Source organism: Mauremys reevesii, linkage group 5 (genome assembly GCF_016161935.1).
Source record: "Mauremys reevesii isolate NIE-2019 linkage group 5, ASM1616193v1, whole genome shotgun sequence".
Lineage (NCBI taxonomy): Eukaryota > Metazoa > Chordata > Testudines > Geoemydidae > Mauremys > Mauremys reevesii.
The window spans coordinates 77,624,575-77,645,228 of record NC_052627.1 but is presented as its reverse complement, the minus strand read 5'-3'; the positions used below and the strand labels follow the sequence as shown (position 1 = coordinate 77,645,228).

The 20,654-nt window shown below is 38.1% G+C and overlaps 1 protein-coding gene across 1 annotated transcript in view; it reads right to left on the bottom strand.

Annotated features, from left to right (window-relative positions):
- The window catches only part of TENM3 (teneurin transmembrane protein 3), a 2,204,264-nt gene that overhangs the window by 627,638 nt on the left and 1,555,972 nt on the right, over positions 1 to 20,654 (bottom strand). The window contains exon 13 of the mRNA XM_039540233.1: positions 5,546 to 5,632. The gene's annotated coding sequence lies outside the window, so the exon portion shown is untranslated. The remainder of the gene's footprint in view (positions 1 to 5,545; positions 5,633 to 20,654) is intronic.

The window sequence follows — 20,654 nt, the reverse complement described above, 5'->3', positions numbered from 1 at the left end:
ACAATACTACCTTCATGTGAATCACGCATTGAAGACTTGATTATCTGTTCTCTCTCTATGGAAAGTTACTTATACTGATTTTGAACAGCATGTGTATCATCAGAAGAAAGTATTCTCTTTCTTTAGATTAGAGAAATATTTTAGACAGTATAAAAATGAAGCTGGAAGGTTGTTTTTGCTTTAAACATTGCAAATACTACATTTTGCAGAAAATTAATTCAAGAACTACAGTTACAGAAGATAGATAAATTTAAAGAGTTATCACTTAATGTTTCAGCACACACTACCTTTAATTTCTTTTAATTACTGTAAAAAAAATTTCACAATGTCCTAAACCGATTATTTTCAATTTGAGAAAAGAAACAGTTTTATTATACATAGATTTGATGTGTATGCACGAATGCCAGATTAGAATGGACTCTAATAGCACTGAAGAAGCCATTACTTGTGTATGATAGATTGTAAAGAATTTGCACAATAGCTATAGCCAGCCAGATTTAGACACCACCTAGTCCTACTGATTTCAAAGAGATGTTAACTCAGCACTGAAAAATGTTGAGCCACATTCAGTGTCCTGGATACTGACACACACACACTTATATTAATGAAAGCCAAAATTCTAAGTAAGACTGCCAGGTGATCTTTAACTTGTCTGTTGAATTTCAGTGTTATAGTATTCAAAGCTGTAAAAATCTCACCCTGTTCCTAGACACATGACATATCTTGACACAAAGGAAGTTAAGATTGAAACTCTGTTTCTTAACTCTAAATTTTCTACCTTGTATCAGTTAAAGAGGTTACTTTATATCATTTTTATGTGAATAATATTTCATTCCAAACATGCACTGGAAAAAATGTATTATGCAATGCAGACAGACATCAGTCTGGAAAGAGACTCTAAAGGTTATTATTGCAAGTGTTATTATTCTATACTCTGGAACATGTTGAAAAATATTATTCCCTTTGTAAGGGTGTTCTGGACTTCTGTTACAGCTATTTCAGCTACAGTTTAAGATGAACACGTTATCTTACTATACGTGTGAAAGAATGTATGGCTCTTCCACAGATAACACTGGCCTTTCTATAGTTGTGTGTTTAATATTAAACTATGTAATTGTACAAACATTTCATAATTTCCTCTCTGAAAACACTTATATTCAATAGTTTAGATAACATTTAATTGTAACACACCAAAAATTATCTAAACTGAAAATCTATCAGCCATGTATTTAGTGTCAATAGCGTGACATAGATAAACAATTACAACTAGAGATTAAAAAAAAAAAATCACTGGACGGACCACACATGAATGAAAGCAACACCAAACTAAAGACTTGGCACAACTCATTGGGGGTTTTGTTTGTTGTTGTTTTTTTTTTTTTAAGGACCCTCTATTTCTTTGCTTTATTTCATACCACATTTGTTTTAATCTTGTCATCCAAATTTGAGTTCTATTGGACTACATTTATTTGTGTGTCACACTCAGCAGTAAAATGCAAATGTATACTTTTGGTCTATAACAAAATGATGATGAAGATGAGGTAGAAGGTATACAGACAGAGAACAAAATATGCAAATATCACAGCAGGCATGAGAACATCTACTATCCTTACTGTTTTTAGAAAAGGATAAAGAATTACCTCCCCTTACATTACCTGGGTTATATCTAATACCTCAAACAGTAAAGTTAATCACACAGCAGTAGATTTACATATTGTACACAAAGACCATTCCCATTATTTATGATTTGGGAAGTTAAAATATTTATGCCTTTCTAGAAGGACAAGTTATTCTTCAAAATAATGTTCAAAACAGGCAGCATCATAGTAAAGTATTAAGAAATTATTTGTAAATATGAATCATTCCAGATTTAAATAAAATACATGACTTTGTACCTAAGGCAGCAGTTTAAAAACATTCAAATATGCATGAATAATTGTTCATAAAAAAGCCTCATTTTCTCTAACTCTTGTATAAAGCTTCGATCAGTCCACAGAAAGGGCATCTGAGTTGTGTGACCCAATAGTCTGAAACTCTTAGAAGCCATAACACTTGTTTTGAAACAAATGACTTCTCAAGATGGAGCAGTCCTGCTATCAATCACCAACAAGTTAATTCTACATAATAAGGCCGGTTTGGATGCAGACTGATACATTGTGAAACGCTGTATCTAAAATTGATTAGAACAGCACTCAAAATGAATGCAGCCCTCCAAATCACTTCTTTGCTCAGAAACATTAATCTCAATTATAAGGAGAGCTTCATAATGGTAATGCTTGGTATGAAAAAAACTATTAAATAAATCAGGTTTTATAAGACATAGTAATTAATCAGTTTTAGAACTAAGAAGAGGAAAGCTTTTTAAAGTGCACATTTCTACTTTAAAGCCTTTGTAACATCCAAAACTTTAAAGATTTATTTTTCAAAAAGTGTGTAACTGACAATGTAGAACCCATCTTAACTATGGGCTTTTAAATAAAAGGTTACTGAAAACTTTTATACTTTAACACTACATTTTAATGATACAATTCAGTGATCCTATATTTGTGCAACTTGCCACTCATACTGAAAGTAAAGACAAGTGCCATAAAAGAACTCCCTTAGTTCAATGAGTTATTTGGGAAAGGGAGAAATTTCTTGCACCCAACCAAAGCCTTCATGATAATATAGTAGAATTCTATTTGATAAACAGGGTTCAACTGTATAAACTAGCATAAAGACTCATTGCACTGGGCACATCTGCATTCTCACATCTTTTAAAATAGCAAACCGGTTAGAAGAGTTCACATATAAGAAAACAGGTAATAAAGTAAAATAAGCTTCTAAAATACAATTAGGAATACCATATATTTTCTATGCTCAGATTTAACATGCATACAGTAGTTCAAACATGGTCTTTGTTAAACTGATCAAGCAAAATACAATATATTTGTGCATAACAAGATATCTCAAGTGAAAAGTATTTGGAAGATATTTTCCTTTAGATTTTTTTCATTCCTACAGTATTTTTAAATGGGGATATGTATTTTCTACAAGTTAGAATCTTATATGTCAGCATTAACTACAGTAAATTCAGTATCACTTTAGATTACAAGATACTTCTGTCCCAAAGTTTTACCATAAGTTATTTGTATTTTCTTTCAGGTCTATATAGCACAATGCAGTTTTGTATATATGGTCTGATCCCACAAGGAGCTGAGCACTCGCAGTTCCTACTGGACCTAATCCAAAGCCCATGGAAGTCAATGGGAGTTTTTTCCTTCACGGGTTTTGGATAAGGCTCATTGATTTCAATGCAGTTGACAGTGCTCAGCACCTTACAGAACTGGAACTACAGTTTGTTAATTGTTGTATTTCTAGGAGATGAAGACGACAATGTAATAAACTTCAACTTTGACATAAATTTCATTTTCTAGTATTTGTATGGTTTATCGCCAATAAAAATTTTCATTTGCATCTTTAAATCCATTTTCTTTTGTTGTTATATCCTACCGGTTTGTCTGTTTGTGTATAGGATAATTACTCCTGGATCAAAAGGGGCTTAACTGAAGTACCAGTTTTAACTTGCTAACTGGATTATGAATGTTGCTCTGGAGTTTTCCCCTCCCCACTAAATTTTAAACAAAAGACTTTATTTTTGATGAAAAAACTATTTGACCATCCTTTCACATCTTTCAGTTTTCACACATGTAAAATTAGTTCACTTCTATTTATTAGTCAAATACACACACAGTACCCTGTCTTCTAGTTTATGAGACTAAGTAATGTAACAAGTCCATAGTGACAACAAACAACCCCCCCCCCTCACACACACAGCAGTGTAATATAACATGTATAGAAATACTTCCACAATCTTCTTAATGCACATTTATTTGTAATCCTGAATGTCAGTTTTTTGTTTTTAGGGGGAATGATGGTTGTGTTTATTGTATTTTTCTTCAAGGAACATGCACATAATATAATTTGCAATTTTAAATTCTTAGTTATCTTATAGAGATATCATGTTTAGATTTAAATTCGTGCTTTATGGAGACTTAATATTGGAATTTACCTATGCATAGAAACTATATTTAACAGTTTTAAAAAAATAAGGCAAAATAGCATCTAGAAGCACGATAAGCAATAAACTGGATAGCATATAAAGAAGGATAACAATATGTAAAGTTAAAGAATTTCTAATACCAAACAGGTTTATCACATTTAGTAAGTACAAATGCAGGCTGTTTAACTATTCTCACATTAAAAACTGTTTTGAAGCTAAATATAAACAAATCTGAAAGAGCCTTGAACTGCAGAAGACCACAGAGTAATGACTGATATTAGAACTTAAGATTGTAGGTCCATATACAGGCTATTTTTCATGTATTTTAATAAGGTAAATTACTTGGTTGTAAAGTGAAGTTTACAATATAAAACTTTTTAGCACATAAATCACAGTCCCTGACACTATAGATCATATAAAGCACAGTATTCTTCTAAGAAAGAAAACAAAAATACAGGAAGTTTAAATATCATTAGATATCAAAACAAACAAAACACCAACAAGTTGGAATCTGTTTCAGTCACTGTTTACTAACTCTACTTATTTTACATTTTCTTTGCAATTTATTGAACAAAAGTTGTAAAAAAAAGAAGAGGTAAAACCTGAACATATATTTCTATTTCCAGAGTGTACAGATCACCCAATGGAGTCTGCCACTGGCTACAAACGTTTGACAAATACATTGTCAGAAGATAGGAAATATAGTGCTATGAATAAAGACAATCTTAAGTATATAGATCACAGATGATATGAACCATGTTAAAATCTACCACAAGTCAAACCAGGGCAACCTTTTACGTTTCTTCAACTTCCGTTACTCTTACAAAATAAAAGTCTGGACACTTTCATTTATCTTCCAAGTGTAATGAAGTGACTTGAGAAAATAAATGAAGCTGCTGTGGTAGCAGCTCTTTCTGCACCAGAGCTACACTAGACTGCAATAACGTGCAAGCCCGCACCTTTGCTATCTTACAAAGTGTATGTTTGGGATAAGTAGCGTGTGTACGCGTACTCACTGCATCGGTTCAGCAAGAGCTGCGAGACCCACGTTTGGACACAGCAGCACCACGCAAGCGGAGAGCATCGCCAGCAGGAAGAAGCACAGAACTCGGATGAGCTCGCTCTATAAAAACTCCGCTCATTTGCTAGGCGCCTTTTCCTCCTCTCGTGGTCCCCGTGTCCATCCCCTCCTCACAGCGGGGTATTTAGCAGGGCTGCCAGCAGCCAAAGCTCCCCTTAGAGGAGGGGATGCTGGAGACGGGGGCAGAAGAGAGGAAATAGTGGTGTGGGGGGAGCCTGCCACACACTCCCAACAAAGCGGCTCACTCCACTTGCCGCCTCCGGGAGGGGAAGGACACAGTCCCGATTTAAACAAATCTTTCAGACTCCCCGGGCTCCCGGCACCTTCCCGCGCTCGCAGCTGCAGCGCCACCCCGCTAGCTCCCCACAACCACACGCCAGCCCGGCCACTAGGACCAGCCCAGAGAGCAGCGCTCCACTTACCCAGGGCTGCCAAGCTCGCTCTGTCTCTTCTCCGCCTGCTCTCAGTATCCCAGCAGCGGCGCCAGGAAACGCACCAGGCACCCAGCACTTGGCCAAAAGCGGGGGGAGGGGAGAAAAGGGGGAGGGGAAAGCAGAAAAGAAAGGAAAAGTGTTACAAGTTCCTTCCCGTGCCCGCTGCTGCACCCTGCCAGGGGCTGGGGCAGCCGGGGGGAGGGGGGCTGAGACAGGGAGAAATGCCCAGCGCCCTGGAGTTCACTTTCTCCCTCTCCCCCGCCTCCCCCAGTCCCTGGCTCTGTTCTCCCCTGGCTAACAGGGCGCGCGGGGACGAGTTGCTTTTCGCTCTAGGGAGAAGGGGGGGGGGTCTAATAGCGTGCCCGGGACCAGCAGCCAGCGCCGCCGGCAGGACCTAGCTGTGCACCAACACGGGAACCCCGAAGGGAGACTGGGCTCAGCGGCAGCCCCTGCCCCTGCCAGTCAGCCACACACGCGAGAGGAGCCTACCATGCGCCGCCCCAGCGCGGAGCAGGGGGAGGGGGCGAAAGCCGCTCCCCAGCACAGGGCGACCGGGACCCGCCTGAGCATTTATAATCCCCAGCGCCTCCGCTCCAGCGCCCGCCGCGTGGACAGTGGCTCCCCTCTGCTCCCCTTTCCGCAGAGATGTCCCCTTGGCTGCGTTTTCCTGCCAGCTGGGATTTGCTGGACTGAACCACCTTTGCCTTCTTCCCCGCTTCTCCCCGCCGCCGCCTGCCTTGGTTAATGTAAAATACCGAGGCTCCCATGCTGTGACCAATCAGTACATCTACTACTAGTGCAATGATTTAGGGGTCATCCATGAATAACACTTCACGCTGATGAATGGCTCTTTGCAGCTTTCTGCCCTGATGAGGGTGTCTGCACGCTACTGATTGCAAACACTAATGAACTTACAGCCTCATTATATATTCTCTCAGACCAGTGCCAGGAGAGGGGGGGTTTACCAGGGGGAAGGGGCCTGGTTGATTGACTGATTTTTCCATGGGGACGGGGATAATTGTGATAAATAACTGCATTTTTACCCCAGTGCATGCACCTCATCAATGTAATCAAAACCTCTGATAGTCTTAGAAAATACTTTTCTTGCTGTTTCAGAGGTTGGGCATATTAGGTCAGCTGAGCCACTAGATAACGTGGGAGTGAGCAAGAAACTGCCTAGGAAGATTGATGCGGAAGCAGAGGGGTATAATTAAGGCTTCACAAACCCAGCAGCTGGACCCCATTTAAAGTAACTCATGAGAGTGACCTGCGATGTTTATGAACAACCTGCTGTCTGAAGCCTACACCTTGTGATAAACCGGAAGTCTTGTACCCATAAGTAAAACCCTCTCCTACACATTTTATCAGTGCGATAGTACAATTGAAGTATTTGCTCTGTGGCCTTACTTGATGATGTTTCGAAAGTAGGCTAGACTTAGAACAATACCAACAAATGCCAACACTAAGAGTGAGCTGATTGTAATTTATGAGGTTACCTTTTAAAATAAATCCCCCCCCACACACGTAGGTACACATACACAGGCATATAGAGACTCTTCTGTTTATTTTTCATCTTGCTTCTCTCACTCTCCTTTTCATAAGAATGGCCATACTGGGTCAGACCAAAGGTCCTTCCAGCCCAGTATCCTGCCTACCAACAGTGACCAATGCCAGATGTCCCAGAGGGAGTGAACCTAACAGGTACTGATCAAGTGATCTCTCGCCTGTCATCCATTTCCATCCTCTAATAAACAGAGGCTAGGGACATCATTCCTCACCCATCCTGGCTAATAGCCATTAATGGACTTAACTGCCATGAATGTATCCAGTTCTCTTCTAAACCCTGTTATAGTCCTAGCTTTCACAACCTCCTCAGGCAAGGAGTTCCACAGGTTGACTGTGTGATGTGTTAAGAACTTCCTTTTATTTGTTTTCCTGCAATCTCCCCCCACCCACCTGCCATAAAAAGTAAACAACAGTCAGTGACAGTAGTGGACTGTATACAAAGTATCCACCTGTAACACAGTCATTAATGCTTTTTAACATTAATTTTCACATTAATATTCCTGAATATCCTGGCCCTATCCTTCCTCTAAAACAGATAAATAACTATCATTCCTCTTTTTTACGTCTTTCATTTTAGGCTTAAAGAAGTTTTACACACCAACTATGAATGTTCACTAATGCTCATGAAATTAGACGTTTTTTAAACATTTAGCTGCCGGAGCTATCTGCCACGGTATGCTGATTTTCCAATCTCAGATATACTTATCACCTTTCCGAATCAATAATGGAAACACCACTATGTTATCCAAAAAGTTTCTTAGTAAATTCCCAAGATATGCAATTACAGATGTTATTAACAAGCATGGTTAGTGTTACCTATGATCTACTCAACAATTTCTTTTCTATGGTGTTTTACCCATTTGTTTCCTATTGCTTTTAACGAGCATTTGTACTGTGGTGGGTTCAATCTGGGAAACAACGCATCTGGACATCTAAGCTGATTCTTGAGTGATGTACGAGCAACGAGAGCCACATCTGTAAATTCCAGTGTGTATCGTATAAAAGAATAAGCATGCTGCATTATCAAACATTTTTACAGCATGTATAATAGAAAAGAACAAATATTTTCGTGGGCAACCACCAAGTGTAATTATAATATTTAATCTATAGAAAATATTGTGGCTATTTTATAATATAAATAACTTATTTTCGCTACAGTAAAGTTGAAATATTACTAGCTAATTGTTTCTAAATCCTTACACATAGTTTAGATTATGTTTCTGAAGACGCTAAAAATAAACCTGTGGGGCAGAAATGTATACTTTCCTGGCTCCGGTGGTGCTACTTAAATGATGGGGATTTCGGTTCAAAAAGCAGGAAGCATAAACAGTTTGAAAATTTTCTTTACAGCACACCTAGATTTGCTCATTTTAACACTTATAATAAAATGAAGTATACAGACAATAAAGATAGATTTATATACAGTATTAACTTGCTTTGCGATTAAAATCTGCTACACACATTCTGAGCTCCTATTAGAAAAGCAATCAAAATGTAAAAATGTTAATTATATTACATTAATTTTATATCAAAATATATTTAGCTAGATAAACGTGAATATTCTTGAATTGATACAAGAATTTGTTACATTTATGTAGTATAAATAACGACAATTATTGTTAAATTTAAAAACAACTTTTACAGGAGGGCTTTGGTATAATTTTTCTTTTTGACTTATATTGTTCTAATGTAAAATGAAAATGTGATGTTATAAAGCTGTCAATATTCAAAATGCTTTCTTAATGGTGAAAAGGCATTTGCTCTAATTTAGCCAAATCTCATGATATACCAAGATGAACTTTCTGTCACCTCCAAACACAGTGAATTAAGATTCTCTTGCGTTATATGCAGAGATTATAAACCTTTTTCATTCAAAGCTCATAGGATGATCTACTGTCAAATGCTTGTCTGCATGTCTGAAGTCCATAGTACATTATTTTTAGTACTCTAACTTCACTGAAGTAGTATTATTAGGCTTACCAAAGTTTAACTACATTTCAGCCTTCAGAGTTTAAACTAATTTTAAAAGTGTAAAGTCACATTTGCTTTAAATCTCTATAGGCTAGTATCTTTCTAAAGGCTGTCATTAAATGTGGCTGAACTTGCTAAAAATCACCGTCTAGACTTTTTAAAAACAAATGTAATAGAAGCAGCAGCTTCACGGTTTTAGGATGCTAATAAGCTTGTATTTTGTAGCGCCAGAACAAAGGAATATGCATTCCTTATATGAATTAAACAGAGAGACTTTTTTATGTGACTATCAGTAAATCTTGCTTCTCCTCTGAGTCTAGGTGTTACTGAAGGAAGAGAGCAGAATGTACTCTGACTCAAGACATACTGGCTCCTGCACTAATTACCAATAAAACGAGAAGATGAGGTAAATTCAAGACGTCGTTATGTACTTCCCAAACTTGTTAAGTTCCTCTAATGTGTCCTTTTGGAGGTGTACGTTATCACAGTCTTTATGCACTGGGTAATGGCACAATACTTGGAAAAGCTTGCTGTCTCTAAGACTCTACCCTTTTCAGGATATGCAAGTGTCTGAATAGAAAATATCGCAAAACCCCTTCGCTGTCAAATACCACCGAAATGCAGCGTATACCGGCGGAAATTGTTTCCAACTATCAATTTTGCTTTTGGAGTAAGCATGAAAATGTGGGTTAGGACAGTTAGATAAGAGATTGCCTATATGGAATCTCAATAGCTAACGTTGTGCATTACTGTGGATAAGGATAAAGCATTAAAAAAAATGCTTGTTTCGGCTGCTCAATCTTGTTGGCTGACCATAATGTGACAGTTACTATTCCCATTTGCTCTTTCGTACAATTAGCTTCATGGTTTTTATCCCTGTACAGGATCAGACAGGGACTGACTTAACAGCTACTTAGTATTTCCTTTCGAAAATACAGCAGAGTTGTCTCATTTCTGTTGCTTCCTCAACTGTCTGACTAGCTACTGTGCATGTTTTACACGCATGTCAAAGCATTCCTGTAGGTCACCAGGGTGTCAGGTTTCACAAAGGCTCTAAGAAGATAACCTCCGGACTTCATAATTGTACTTTACTGTTATTACATTTGTCTGAGCAAATTGTAGAAATGAGTATTTGTGGCTTTGCCCGACTTAACTGGGTATAGGTGTACACTGTGACTAACCCCAGCGAGCCTTGCAGCTGGAAAGCTCTCAGTGTTTGAAGGTGTTGAAACAAAGTGTCCTGGATGATGCACGCATCAATCTGGATAAAAAAACATGTTTGGACTAAATCTAAGACTCAAAACCAAACCGTGATAAATTGATAACTCTTATAACTAAATTAGTAAACATCACATACCTCCTTCTTTGGGTAGAAGAAAACTTCCTGATAATCATATGGACTGGACAGCTAACAGTTCCAGAGGGAGTCCAAATTTTAGTAATTTTAAATTAAAAGCACTGTGCAAGTATTAGTTAGTATGGAGATGGGGGGTAGGGGTGAGGGTGTGTGGGGGGGAAATAAGCTAGAAGTTTTAACACACACGGGAACATTTCAGATATTTCCAGTAGCATGTTTTACTCCCAGAAATAAGTCATGACATTTATTTTCCTCTGCTGTTAAATTGTGGTTAAATTGTAAAACAAATATTCTAATCTGATCACTGACAAAGCCATAAAATTAAACGGCTGTCTGCAGAGAGAAATATGTCTTAATTACCTTAATTAAGGCAAGATAGGACTCTACATACATTCATTTTGGAGCCACCTAATGTACTGATTATCATACAAATCAATCTTTAAATGTGGATCATGCTTTTCTATTACATTAGTTTGTGGATAAACCACTGCTATAGCGCGGCTGAGCACTAGTGAAAATGATATATTTTCACTGAATACTATTGCTGACCCTCTTTACTGTATTCTCAAAGAAGAACCCAAAAGAGTCTGTATATAATTTGGAATACAAACTTTCACATATTGTTACTACTTTACTTCCAGATATTGATTGAGGTAATTTTATGGCTTTATAAACAACCACATAATCATTTCCTAATCATAATTAGTAGCCATCACAAAGAGCCTTTATAGTCTTCCTTGTGCATTAGTTACACAATTCAGAGAAGTTTAAGGGGCATGCTGACTAATACAGCAGTCTTACAGCACACGAGGTACTATCAGATAACTACTCTCAATCCCTATTGACAAGAATGTATATAGTTTTTAGGGTCAGTCAGAAGTCAATATACAGATCTCTCATAGAATTAGTCACTTTCCCATAGCATACATCAAATTTATGCAGAATGTATGATTATCTATTGTTTTTCCCTGCAGAAAGATGAACTTCTGTTATAAATAAGGTGCATACCCATGAAGTTTTTTAAATTTCTTGATGATGTTTCTTTGATTGGAACATGTTTGAAAAAAATCTAATGATCATTACAACAATCCACTAATAACTGTCCAAACACAGCTTAATTTCACAGGAAAATATATTTTTAAAATATTTAAGGTAATGGAGAAAAGCAATAAGGAAACCAAAGTTTTCTCAATAAAACATATCACTAATAAACTAAGTCTAAAAAATAGACCACTTTAACTAAAAACTCTGAATGGACATGATGAGCTGCTATTAAATTTTGATACACTGGATGTTAATTGCTTTTTATCTGTTGTGTCTAACCTGAAATTTTAATAAAATATTATTGTTTTCTAAATTTCTTTGGACTGTAGTAAAGTACGTAGTACTCAACATGACTTCTTTCATTTCTAGAAGACAAGAGTTCAACCAGAATAGTGGCAACAATCTGTTTGTTCCTGTCTGCTCAGGGGAACTGTTTCTAATTGATCTGGCATGGAATTTAGTTGGCGATGTGTATGCTGCAATCTAAGCACAGTCCCTGTATGCTTTGTAAAGTGATCAACATATGGGCCTTATTTGAAACATTTGAGGTTTCCAACCATTAACCTCGGCTAAACTGCGCTGTAAATTCAGCTAAAATGTAAATAGCCTAACGACCGCATAGTCATTTTTATTTAGAGAGTATGTGCTTATTCCTAATCAATAAAGCTAGTGGCCAATTATATTTTGAAGCTTGATATAAAGTTAAAATGCTCTAGGAATGTACATTGTAAAAATAACAAGTTCAGTACACTCTACAGATATTTTCAACTGATGACTTTTTTTATTTTTGTAAAACAATGAAGTGAGGAGGAAATATGCTCAGAACTATTTCTATATAGAACTATATTTTTAAAAGCACTCTACTGTCATCATAGATATTTAATTAAGGAAGCTCAGCTAAACTAAAAGCAATGTTGTTTGAAGTTCCTACTTATAGAAAAGTTCTAGAAAATAATTCATTTACTACCATTCGTTTAGTGAAAGGATCAATTATTAATTTTAACCCAAAAATTCTAAAGATTGATGCCTATTTCTAAATATTAAATGTATAGCTATTCTCTGTTATAGTTAATAGCACTAAGTTATGAATGCTGATGGCCTTCTAGTGCAGCATTAAATTGCCTTGAAAAAGATACAGTTTCTTTAATTAAAAAAGCTTCACTGAACTAATCCCTCTAGCTGCAAAAAGAAAAGTTTTAGCAATCTCTTTCTGCTCTGGGAGAGAAAAGCAGACAATACCATAACAGATCAGAAACATAAGCTATAGTGTGCAGCCAGGAGCACAGCAGGGAACTGAATACTGCTCCGACTGTGTCATTTTTTAATCCCCCATCCCAGTTTTCCCCGTCTGACCTCATGCTGAGATGAAGTTATCACAGAAGACAGCTTTACTCTCACCAATGAATCCAACCCTGGATCTGTATTATCCTCAGCAGATCAAAACACCGCTTTCATCAAATAGCATTATCTGCATAAAAGGCATGCAATTGCCTGATAATTTCACCCAAACTATGCTATTCATTTAAAGGACAAGGAGAGAAATGTAATTCAATCCTCCCCCACACCCATGGAAAAGCTAACTTATACTTCACTCATGGGAACTTTTCTTCTTTTAACACAAGATCCCAAGAAGAGTGCCATTAAAAGTCCTACTAGTTTGCGATTAATTGTTGAAGCACCTCTGTGCAGCTTGAGTGACAAAAGTATAAACTATGCAGAAAACTGGCAATGAAAATTCACAAAGCTTGCTATAGCCATGATACTGATTCCATTAGCCATGCTTCCACTAAACCTAATAATCAAATCACATATGGCATAATTTTAGAAGCCTAAAAATAAGCACCAGCTAAAGATATTTGCAGGAGAAAGTGAATGGTATGGCCTTCTAAATAAATAGAAATTTAGTTCTTATCACTTTTATTTATCTTGGAAATGAGGCATCATAAGATCCAGAAATGTAATTATAGATATATATCTCATATATAACTTATATGCATGAATATTAAGAACACATGATAGTTTTTTGTCTTTTAGAAATGGAAGCACTTGATGGTGTGATGCAAAGATTTTACTGGCATGCATTACAAGTGGAATGAGTTAGATAGATTATTCCAAAAGAATGGCAATACAACTGCTATGTATTCTTACACTTATTCTACAGAAAAATGAAAGATTTTTTGAAGTATTATTTTTCATATCCCTCTGGCTCTGAAGCATGGCTGGCTTAGTAGTATGTTTCTCCCACTTCAGGCCTCTAAGGCAAAGAAAAATGATAACTAATGCATTTTAGAAACTTCTAAAAAAATTCCTAAATCGTTTTTCCATACATATTTGTGTCACAGTATAAATGTCCACTTTGCTGTGACGTACCAAGGCTAGAAATATGTTTCTTACTTTATTGGCAATGAGGTCCCTGTTTTACAAATAGTATTAATCTCAGAAATGTCCAAAGCTAGAAGCAAATGCTTTGTTGTGTGGGCGGGATAGGAATCTCCAATCCCTCTGCAATGGTAAAACACTCTTCTTATGTCATGAGGCTGTGAACATTAAAACTGTCACTCATTCTGAATTGAATATTTCCTATCCTATGACCTCAGATCAATTAATTGTTTAAATGATGTTTGAGGTGAATAAGAAAACTTTTTTTCTGGCTGGGCTTTGAATTTTTTAAACTGGCAGTTCTTTGAAGTTGCTCAGAGGAGTGGAATGCTAGAAGTAGTCTCAGAGGAGGTAGATTAGTTGGCATAGTGCAGGTGAGGCACTCAAAGATGCATGATAAATTTATCACATGGATACAAACACTATATATATGTGTGTGTGTTACACACTCTGTAATACATAAAATCAGATTTTACAAAATTCCAATTGATCCCAAATGCCTTTGTGTTTTCTCAGCCTGAGGGTAGACTGTATTACTTGCACCTATTTTATAAAAGGTTTGGATGTTCCCCATAATCTTTGCACAATTAATGTACACACACAAACACAACTGAACATCCCCTTTTCCCCCAAGGCATTTCTTACTTTCTAAGGGAAAACTTCTTTACCCTATCTTAAACTGTAGGACAATTCAAGTAAGCTCAGTAGGAGCTGGAACTCTGTTTCTAAACAGTATTTCACTGTAGATTGTGAGGTTATAATGGGTTTCTATTATAATGGAAGATAGCTCCTTACTGAATGACATCATTTGTTTTTACAAGATATACTGATAGGCTAGGGCAATCAGACCAAGTTGTGTGTGTCAAGGAAATAGCATTACTAAGGGTTATTAAAATTCCCATGTGAGTGACCTATTATGTTCATGTTAATATCCTAATGTGTGGTACTCAACATATTGTTAATGATTTAGGACCTCGTGCTTCCCTTCCATTTATGAAGTGGAGGGCAGCAGACCCATCTGGGGATGGGGGAGGATATAGAAGGAGACTGCCAGTTCAGCAGTATGCTCCTCCTTCTCCCAGACTTCAAAGAGGCTCCTCCACTAATACTTTGTGGGGCTGGAGATCTGTGGAGTATTTGGAGCAGAGCTCGACACAGGCAGAGGAGCAACCAATGTCTAAATCATTCTGCCCTTCTTTGACTAGAAATAAGAGTGTGTATTGGTACCTGTGTTACTGCTATATGAAACAGTAGTAACTGAGACTTTGTATCTGCACTCTCCACTTTGAGGAGAGCTGGTCAGGGCATCTTGCCAATGGCAGGGAAAGAAGGGTGGGTTAGAGCAGGGGTTCTCAACCCTTTTTCTTTCTGAGGCCCTCTCAACATGCTATAAAAATTCTACAGCCCAGCTGTGCCACAACAACTGTTTTTCTGCACATGGGCAGTGGGTATCATAGGCAGGGAGAGGCTGAGCCTCCTCAAACAGCCTGATGTGGCCCTCCCCATGCTCCGCCCCCAGGAGTACCTCTGAGGTCCTGCTCTTTCGTGGCCCAGGCTGAGGCTAGGTTGGGGCCAGATGGCCTGCCGCCAGAACTTGGGGTGGTTAGGACTGGTGCCCGCCTGGCACTCCAGTTGCGGGCACTGTGGTGGTGCCACCTGCCCAGTGCTCCGGGGCTGGAGTGGGGTCACTGTGGTGGCACCACTCACCCCACACTCTGGGGCTGGGTTAGGGGTCCTGCGGCTGTGCCACCCATCCTGTGCTTCTGGGGCTGGGGACAGGGGCACTGGCCTGGGGCAGGTGGTAGGGGAGGGACCTCGGGCAGAAGGGGAGGAGGACGGGGAGGGGACTAGCTTCCCCCAACTGCCAGTTCATCCATTGCCCATGTTTCTGCATATAAAACCCAGGGCTGGTGTAAGGGGGTAGCAAGGAGGGCAACTGCCTGGGGCCCCACACCATCGGGGGCACCGTGAAGCTAAGTTGCTCAGACTTGGGTGTTGGGGCTCAGGCCAAAGGCTGCAGTCTCGTGTGGCGGGACTTCGGCTTTCTGCCCCGGACCCTAGCGAGTCTAATGCCAGACATGCTTGGTGGACTCCCTGAAACCTGCTCCTGGTCCCCAGGGGGCCCCAAACCCCTGGTTAGAAGAACAGGGGGAGGTTCAGTTCCTCTGTGGAAATGGATTTTTCCTGCAAAAAGCCATTGATTCCAATGGCCCAACTTGTATGGAGATATTTCTGTAGAATTTGAGGAAGGAAGGAATGATGAAGCAAAGTAAGCACTCTCTCTTGTTTTCTTCATCTCTACCACAGAGGTGAGAGGAAATTATATGTAATCTTCCACTCCACCACCACCACTACTCTCCCTCCATTCCCAGCTCCATGTATGAATAACCCTTCCAAAACCAGTTCACCAACCCACCATTCTTTCTTCATTCAAGTAATTTATTAAAATCAGCTTCTGCTACAAGTAGAAAGTTTGTAACTTTACTTATATACACGTGAATAAATATACTTGTATAAATTATCCAGGATTTTCCAGTCTGTCCTTTATGCTGTGTGTCTACCTTCTAGCCTTTACATTCTTTGGGGGCAGGGGCAGTCCTTGTTTTTCAGTATTGTGTACAATACCTTGCACATTGTCACTTTGAAATAACCCATCCACATTATTTAAATGGAATTTAAATATTACATTTCAATAGCATATTTCATTTAGTAAGAGACCTATTTAAATAAATATCAAGCTGGGTTACAAGACTGAATTTTAGATGTGAACTGCACTGAACTTGAAGATTTTAAATCATTAAGGGCCACATACTGGTTAAATTTTTTAATGCAAAACTTCAACTGACATCAGTGGGAATTACATACATGGAAAAATGTGTAGCCTAACTGACAAATTCTGCATTCAAATAAAAGTTTTAAACAAAGTTATTTCAATTACTTGCAGTGACCTGAGTCCAGGAGTCTATGGCTTTTGCCTTGCATTCAAATCCATGCAGGTGTATGTGGTACCCATAGGGAGGAGCTCCCAATGGCTTTAAAGGAACTTTGTGCAAATGTAGGAACATGCCTATGTGAATCAAGTTGTAGAATCAGAGCTTATGTTTCTGTACTCACAGTAGATAATACCATATACACATGAAAGCAAAAGAAGTGAAGCTCATGAGATGAGTTAAAGGAGATGATGTCCAGTTACAATTATATTTTTAATGAAATTTGCTCATCTTCCATACTAACAGCTTAGATTAAAACTGACAGAATTTAAAAAAAATCCAATTTACTTTTCACCATATATTCATTTTACCTACTTTTTGCATTTTCATTGAGCATTTTACTCTTCTATATTCAGTAATGTGTATATTATTTCAAGTGATGTCAGATGACCCAAAGATTTTGGAAGGCATCTTTTTGTATTTTAAGGAATCTAAATACATAAAAATGAAACAACATGAAATGTACAATGAAAACAAAAAACATCAGTTTCACTTTTGGTTTTAATCAGTTCCAATTGCCAGTTCTCAAGCCCCTGCATAATATTACAACTTTTATGTTCCCAACCCTCACAGGCAATGTTTAAATCTGAGCCTCTGATTTTGCAGAACTCCCACTGACTTCAGTGGGATCACGGAACATTGCACTCACTAAAAATGTTTTTAAAAAGAAGAAAATATTGATATTAGAAATTTAAAATCTAAGTTTGGAGACTAACCAACCAAATACTTCTGCTGTGTTTGTGTTATCATAAAATTGTGGATTCAGGGCTGAGGATGAAATCCTAAACCTTGTCTACACTACAAATGCTTTGCCACTACACCGGCAGAGCCCCCAACTCTAGACACTGGGACCAGGTCTATACTATAAATTTACATTGGTGTAACTACATCGCTCAGAGGTGTGAATAATCCACTCCAGAATGATGAAGTTATACCAACCTAACCCCTGATGTAGCCAGCACTATGTGAATGGGAGATCGTCTCCCATCGACACAGCTACTGGCTCTGGTGTAGGTGGATTAACTACACTGATAGGAGAAGCGCTCAAGTTGGCATAGTACCATCTTCACTGAAGTGCAACAGTGGCGTAGCCAGCTGTGCCACTGCAATATTGTAAGCGTAGAACTACCTTGGGTATACTGACAGAGTTTTTCTGTTGGCATAGTAACAGCACCTCTCCAATGACATTAACTATGGCAGAGACAAGGTAGGTGAGGTAATATCTTTTATTGGACCAACTTCTGTAGATGAAAGTACAAGCTCTCAAGCTGCACAGAGCTCTTCCTCAGTGTGGGGAAGGAAATCAGTGTCCCTGAGCTAAACGCAAATTGGGACAGGTTGTTAAATATAAGTCACTTAAGTTGAAGTAGGCAATTGAGGGTTTAGATTGTAAAGAGTTTACACATGCTGTAGTAGACCATTTAAAATGAAGTAGGCAACTAAGGGTTAGAAGACAGTGGAATGAGTTACAAACTGCAAACAAATCAGCTATGTTGACAGAAGCGTAGCTGCATCCACACTGGGTTTTTTTTTGCAGGCATAGCCATGTCATCAAAGAGATATGAGTTTTTTCACATCCCTGATCCACATAGCTAGGCTGACAAAACATTCTAGTGTAGACCTGGCCCTAGAAAACCATTAGGCCCCAATTCAGCAAAGCACTAAAGGCTGTGCGTAAGTGCTTTACTGAATCAGGGTCTAACCCTCTGGCATCTGGTTCTAGGACCACCAGTTTTACCATTCCCCCTCCCTGAAATAGTGCAAACTTTTATGGGAGCCTCAAGATAGAATTTCAAGAGGATTTCCATCCTTCCTCCCTTATATTCACAATCTCCCATGCAGATTACTCATCAGAATAATGTGGTATTTGGAGATGAATCAAATACTTACAGTCAGGCTGCTCTGTCCATTTCTTATATTTGACTAGATTGCCCAATGCCTTTCTCTACACCCAGGGAGAGTTTTTTGGCAGGACAATTTATTTATTTTATATCCTAGAATTTATCTGAGTATAAAAATAAGATGAATGATATGGATTTTGTTAAAGTTTTGGAAACTTTTTGATTTTTTTTTTAAATAAGAAACAGGATTAGCTGAGTCTGACATCATAGATTTTCCCAGTTTTGATTCCTTCCTCCAAGGAAGAAGTTGATTGTCAAAAAGGGATCATATCAGGGAGACTTGCCACCTTGGTTTCCTTACTCCTGAAAGCTGACATTTGGATATTCAGGCTATATTTAATTTTTTTTCCTGATCTCCAAATTTTAGTATTAAATGTTTATCCCTCGCCCCTCCCCTCCAATATCCCTGTATTACTGAGTCATGGTGGGAGAAACTGATTGAGAAAATTGATATGGTAGGTCTTCAATTCTCAATTGCTCATCTAATTATCTTGGGGGATTTTAATGCTCACATAGGTCCTCCAATGAACTCAGTATCGGGGAAGAAAACATTGAGGAGATTTTTGAACCGCCTCCTTGAAACTCTAGAGCTCAGGTGGTTAACATCTCTGGACAAAAATAAAGGCTTTATTAGATACATTTAATTAGATACCTGTAAATAGAAGTAGTGTGGGAGACAGAGCAGGATGTTTTACTTCTAATTCATCAACTGGTGGTAGTATTATTGATTATTATTCATATAATTAATTAGTCCTTCTATAGGAATTTCTCTATACTTTCTCGCCTGGATAGTGACCATCAACCTGTCTCTATAATTATAATTTTAGAGAGAGTTTTATTTCTGATGGCTCAATTACCCACTTGGAACAACATTATTGCAAAAGACTAAAATGGGCCCCAGCCAGTCATGACAAATGATCTAGGAGATTGGAGGACACTAATATTAGATTTCTTAGAGATGTAAGTCCAAGAATTCCTCTGAATTTTGTGAATCACATGAGTTGCTGCTGAAGTCCTTACAACCACTTGTCTCTAAAGAAATAGATTTTGGTTTTAATTATTCCAGACATACTTTCAAAGATAAAGTACTTGCTTTGATGTGGACTGAGTGAAGGAAAAGTCTGCTCTAGTGCTTATAGCTAACATGGTATGCAATCCCTCTCCTAATTTACTTCAGTAGCTGCCAGAAGAAGTATCATAAAACCAAGAATATCTTAGATCCTATGGAAGAATTTTGAAGCAGCAGCTAAAGCTAAAACTTCTTCCTTGTTTTGGAACATGGTGGCCTTAGGCTTTGGTAAATATATTCCAGTTGAGGAACCCCATATTAATGATGAAGCCTGTGTCATGTTGTGTGTGACTTTGCACCCCATAAGGCTTCAGGGAAATATGCTTATGAATGTATATATGATATAACTGGAATATGTTTTATGCTACATATGCCATGTAACATACCTATGTAAAGGTTATGATCTACTGCAGGGGTAAGCAACTTATGGCACGGGTGCCAAAGACGGCACACAAGCTGATTTTCAGTGGCACTCACACTGCCCGGGTCCTGGCCACCGGTCCAGGAGGCTCTGCATTTTAATTTAATTTTAAATGAAGCTTCTTAAACATTTAAAAAAACTTATTTACTTTACATACAACAATAGTTTAGTTATATATTATAGACACAGAAAGAGACCTTCTAAAAATGTTAAAATGTATTACTGGCACGCGAAACCTTAAATTAGAGTGAATAAATGAAATCTTGGCACACCACTTCTGAAAGGTTGCCGACCCCTGATCTACTGAATATATTCATCTTATTTGTATGCATGTGTTATTGTTGTATCTGAAGTTATCAATATTGGCTGTGTACTTGCTTGATTTCTAAGTAACCGTAG